The sequence below is a fragment of the Lichenostomus cassidix genome, chromosome 4, assembly GCF_008360975.1.
Source record: "Lichenostomus cassidix isolate B80296 chromosome 4, HeHo_3.0, whole genome shotgun sequence".
In the NCBI taxonomy this organism is placed as follows: domain Eukaryota; kingdom Metazoa; phylum Chordata; class Aves; order Passeriformes; family Meliphagidae; genus Lichenostomus; species Lichenostomus cassidix.
In genome coordinates, this window is record NC_139484.1 from 61,930,585 (window position 1) to 61,936,046 (window position 5,462).

The 5,462-nt window shown below is 39.2% G+C and overlaps 1 long non-coding RNA gene across 2 annotated transcripts; it reads left to right on the forward strand.

The window, feature by feature from the left end:
* Positions 1–2,457: 2,457 nt before the first annotated feature.
* LOC146438669 (uncharacterized) lies at positions 2,458–5,462 on the forward strand. Of its 2 annotated transcripts, none has more exons than XR_014851879.1 (3): positions 2,458–3,143; positions 4,689–4,789; positions 5,229–5,462. It is a non-coding gene; the product is annotated as an uncharacterized LOC146438669 (long non-coding RNA). The 2 variants fall into 2 exon arrangements; XR_014851880.1 differs by having other exon boundaries at positions 5,232–5,462.

Genomic DNA, 5,462 nt, shown 5'->3' on the forward strand with positions numbered 1-5,462 from the left:
ACAAAGATTCCTCTACAATTAATGTAGCAAAAATAAGAAAACAACAGCTAAGGTTTAAAGTTGGAAAGACATTCTCAAACTTCTCTCAAGTAGTAAAATATGCAAGAATAATAATGTTAAAATGTTGTTAAGCCTTCTCACATCAGAGGTTCAATGACTTTATTGCATTGCTGTGCTGATGAGGAAAAAAAACATTTTAAAAAAAGCTGGGTGTGACTCTAAGAACACAATGGAGAATAGAGAAATAGTAAGCAAATCATTATCTTTCAATTCTCACAGTAAGAGTCTGATTCATTATTATTAGGTAACTTGTTTGGTTTCAGATTTCAAAAATCCACCTCCATTATTTTTATTCTTTTAATTTATTTAAAGTGCTTCAGTTTTTTTGTTAAGAGAGCCTGAAGTTCCTAATGCCTCCTCAAAGTACATAATTTCTGTATCGAAGTATTTAAACAATAAAGTTGTTTCTGTCTTTACTGTTATTCACTGTTATCTCAATCTGCTTTTAATTTTACTTCACCTGATGTATTAAGTGCTATGTCTTAGAAAACAAAAGTCAGAAAATTACATTAATAAATAAATGCTGGATTTTGAGCATGCATTTATTACAATTATCTATTCTGTTTTAAAAGCAGATTTTTTTTCTATTTAATCATGCCTTTTTTTTTAAAGTCACATTGGATATAAGAATGACAAGTAAGTTTTATGAGTGAAAGTGAATGTGTTTAGGAAACTTTTCTTGCACCAGTCTTTGTAAAGTTTGAATCGTTTTTGGTAATTAATAAACCTTCAGTGATCCATGGCTTGTCTTTTGCTGGAGGACTTGTAAGAGTGAGACCATCTCACTAAAACATCTCTTTTTAATCAAATTATCATCTTAGACCTCAATCTCAAGCTTTAAAGGTGGTAACATAAAAAGTTAAATGATGAAGCAGAACTCCAAGTGTGACTTTAGTTCAACATTGACTCAGAGGGAACAGTGATGCAGCAAACACAGACTGTGTTCCCTCAAAGGATCACTTTCAAAAGCACTTGGTTTGAAACACCTGTTTTGTGATAAAACCAGTGAATTCAAACAAAGATTGTTCATACCCTTACTGAAAACAGTCATTTTAAGTTATGCTGTTTATGTCACTTCTGCTGTTTAGGATAATATTGAAAGGTCCTATCAAAGTAACATTTATTAGAAACATGTTTTAAGGCATCCCTTTGCAGTAAGTAACTCATTTCTCCCATGGTACCATTGCAGGATTCTGACTTGCACAGAGATGAAAAACAGATTTCAAACTTAAAAGCCTAAATACAAATGTACCTACATGTGACAATGAAGGTTTAAGGGTGTTGACCAAGTCTTGTCCCCTGTCTCTATGCAGAGGCAAAAGCCAACTTTCCAGCCTTCTTCTTTCTCACCTCCTCCTGCCTCTGTTTTTCTTCTCCTGATCCATAGTTCCTGATCCATAAATTCCATAAAGTTCTGATCCAAGTTTTTAATTTCCTGACAATAACTAATCATCTAAATGCCCTAGTAGACATCATCTGACTCATCCCTATCAAGAATATGTCAAATATTACATATCTATTTAGCATTTTAGACACTGAATTTAGGTATTGAATTCCCTTCTTTGCCAGGACTCTCAGCATCAAAAGCTGGTTATCCAACTCCTTGAAAATAAGATAGAGGAACACAAGGCCATTCTGGTGATGCTTCTTATGATCTCCATAGGGTTCTGGGTTGTATAATATTCCTGCTTTTTTATAAGAGCAAACACAAGTTAAATACATTGCTTTAAGGACTGATCCTGGTTATTTGTTGGGTTTGATCCAAACGAATTTTGAGGCTTTTCCTTTTTTGCTGCCTGTTGCTTCTGTCACTGATATAATAAACTCACCCTAAGATCAGAATAACTTGCTATGGGAGGATCATTCAGCCCATGGGGAATCTCACAACTACATTTTGCTGGCTTCATCCATCCTATGGGTATCCATGCACCCACATGTCCTGCCTCACTGCCTAAGTGGATGGAAAAATAGTGCACCAGCTGCAGCATAAATCCTCTGGGGCATTTGGCATTCCAAATCAGAGGGAGTCTGTAATTTATCTCTAAATCAAGGTCTAACTTATTATCTGATGAGTAAAAAAACCCAGGAAGATAGTTCTGAGTCACAAAATGGAATCAAGGCAGGGTCCTACCTCTGGAGTAGCATAAAGTAGAGGTAGAAATCAAAGCCTTTGATTTAGATTAGATCTTAGTAAGAAATTCTTTACTGTGAGGATGGTGAGACACTGGACATGTTGCCCAGAGAAGCTGTGGATGCTTCCTCCATCCTGGAAGTGTTCAAGGCCAGGCTGGATGGCACTTGGATCCAGCTGGTCTAGTGGAAGGTGTCCCTGCCCATGGCAGGGCAGGTGGAACAGGATGGTCTTTAAGGTTCCTTCCACCCCAAACCACTCTGTGACTCTGTGATCTCAGCACATAACACAAACCAGCATATAAATGCAGTTCTCATCCTTACTTTGGTCCTTGGTGTCTTCTCATTGGCTAATTATATTTCTCTCCCACCCTAGTAAAGTGTACTTTACTTAACCACAGCATGAATATATCTCTCCTCAATGTTTTTCCTGCATGGCAGGGTGAATCTTAAAAGTTTCCAAAAAATAAACACACAGGGAGGGCAACAATGTAAGAGAAGAATGCAGCAAAGAGGCCAGACCCTAATTTATTTGTAACTCTCTATAGTTTTGTTGACTGTAGGCAGCAAACAGACTGATACCAGCTGATAATTTTATCCTTTCCATTCAGATATTAAAAGAGCTAATGGAAATACTGAACTAAAAGCCTGATCAGATAGTGGAACAATTTGCTTAATGAGCTAATTATGGTCTTACTATGACCTCCCTGGACAGCTGATCTGTGTTTACAATTAAAAGAATGCACAGATGTGTCCTGATCAGGGCAGTGAGCAGAACTAAATAGATCAGGAGTTCCAGCTTTGCCCAAATCCAGGTTCCTGTTGCATTTGCAGCTTCCTGCTGCACTTGGATGCTGTGGCTCTTTCAGAAGAGCTCCAGTATTCCCTGGGGAAGTACAGCTACAAGCAGCACATAGCTGAGGCACTCCAAAGCATGCCTCAGAAGCTTCCAGGTTTGTGCTAGCCCCTGTTTGGTATTTGTGATACGTGTTGGATGTGTTGACTTCTGTACCTCCATGCTTCTTATTTCACTCAGTGCATATATGAGGAATGATTTTCATCTCTGTTGCCTTGCACAGTGAATACAAACCAGGCTGCAAAGAGGAGAGGGAAAAGGTAATAAAAAATGAAAAAGGCATCTGGGTGTGTGCACTGTGGACAAACAATTTGGAAAAAGGAGTCTATCATTTTATTTGTTGCCTTCCCTAGTGACTAGCATTCATTCCTATTCTAGATTCCTTAGAACTGAGTTCTTAAAAAGTCTCTGAGAATTTGAATCCACAGGGATCCTATTAATGCTGAGCAGTTTTGCTTTATTATCAAGAATAACAATAAAACTTAGACACTGAGTATAGTTGTATGTGTGATACAGTAGTTTTCTATCATCTCATTAGTCCAGAATGACTGGGGTTTATTTCCTTTTATTAAACAGTTTGTATATAGACTTCTTGTTTAAGAGTTTGTGTTCAGCTCCATGAGGTAACTGTGTCACAGCTGCTTCGTGGAGTTTGGGAGCTCATCACTTAGAGAGACCTAGAAGAACACAAGAATATTGGGATAATAGGATTCAATTCATGGACAGGCTGAGAATATTACAGACAAGAAGAGAATCACTGAGTGATTTCAGCTTCCCTCTCTCCCTCTATCCAGCACACAGACCCTCCAATACTGGCTCCAAGGTCTAACCAGTTCTGAGCTCTGACTTCCAGCATTTTACTCATTTAAATGGATAAATATGAAATGTTGTTGGGACAAAACTCTCTGCTCCTTTTTCCATGCTAGGAGGGATGTTGGACTTAAGCAATGTTCAGGGTGGCATGTGACAAGTGGGTGACACTGTAGACAAAGCTGCAAGAGCAGCAGCCAGGAGCAAACCTGGTGTCAGCAGCAGCTTGGGCACAGGTAAGAGGAAGCAGAACTGCAGCTGGGACTATGTTTTTGTTTCACACCCAAGAGCCAGAGAAATTCCAAGCAGGAAGGAGTTAGGACTTCTGCTCCTAACTGAATTCCCAAAACTGTCATCCATGAAGCCTGACTTCTTTCCCTATTTCTGTAGCTATTTTTATGAAATATTCCTTCCCCAACAGCCTTCTGATTAAGAAAACAAATACAAAAAAAGTGGAAAATTCTGCTTTCCTGATTTAGGCAGCTGCTCTCAGGGGAAGCTGATGCACTTGGGAGTTCCACCCCCTAACCCAGGAGCTTCCTGAAATATCCCAGTCATGTTCCTCCCAGAGCTCTGCTCCCCACCAGTATAAGCACTGGTGGAAACAGCAGGTCTGCAGGTGACTCAGCACAGACACAGCCTGAATTTATTCTCTGTAAGTACTTTCTTGACTCTCCAAGGAGCCTAGACTGTCTTAGTGTTTAACTTTGCTCCTTCTTCTTAATACCTGCTGTTGTCAGGGATGCATCCAGCTTTGCATGTATGGATCTATGGCCTCAGGAGGGGTGGGAGCTCAAACACATCCTTTTCCTTGTCATTGCCCACTGTGTAGGTTGTTTCCTACTCAGGAAGAGAGGTGTAGCATCAGCCAAGAGAGGTGCCAAGCACGGAATGGGGAGCTTTGGTACCTTGGTGACAAACACACTGTTCAAGGTAGGAGTTGTTTGTGGAGCAATAATGCTTTTTTCAGGGATCTGCATTAAATGTTCCCATTCTGTCTGTGAACCTCTTAAAAACCTTGGGGAAAAAACCCTACCAAGCAAAACAAAACAGACCAACAAACCCACAATGCACCTTGCATCTTGCCAGCATGAGATTTAGTTCAAGCACAACCTGGAAAAGAAAAATCCAAGGCTGTGAAAATTACTCCATTATTATAATATAGTAGTTGCAGTTTCTAAAAGTTATGTTGCCCTGTTACTATGACAACTACTTCTGAACCTCCCCACCATCAGATGGAAAATGGGGAAAAAAAACTTAGAGAAAGAGTTTACCATTAATTTTCTCTTTTTATCTCTGGATATTATGCAAAGTATTATAAATAAGTATTTAACTTAATCAACACTGTCTATGAAACTGATTATTCTATTAGCAGAAGCATTCAGGTACAGAGAGGAATGGGAGGAATCATTCTGCAAATGTGGGTGGGACAAGAAGAGTATGGAGGAGGGAGAAATTCTTCTCTCACTGTTTCCACAGTGATAAGTGATTTTAGGTTAATAACTTGGAATCCAGAAGCCTTTCCTCCTGCAAGTAAAGCAATTTCCCTACTGTCATTTTCCTTTTATTGTAGTGTGCAGGCATCCTGTCTAGATTGCCTTGAAAT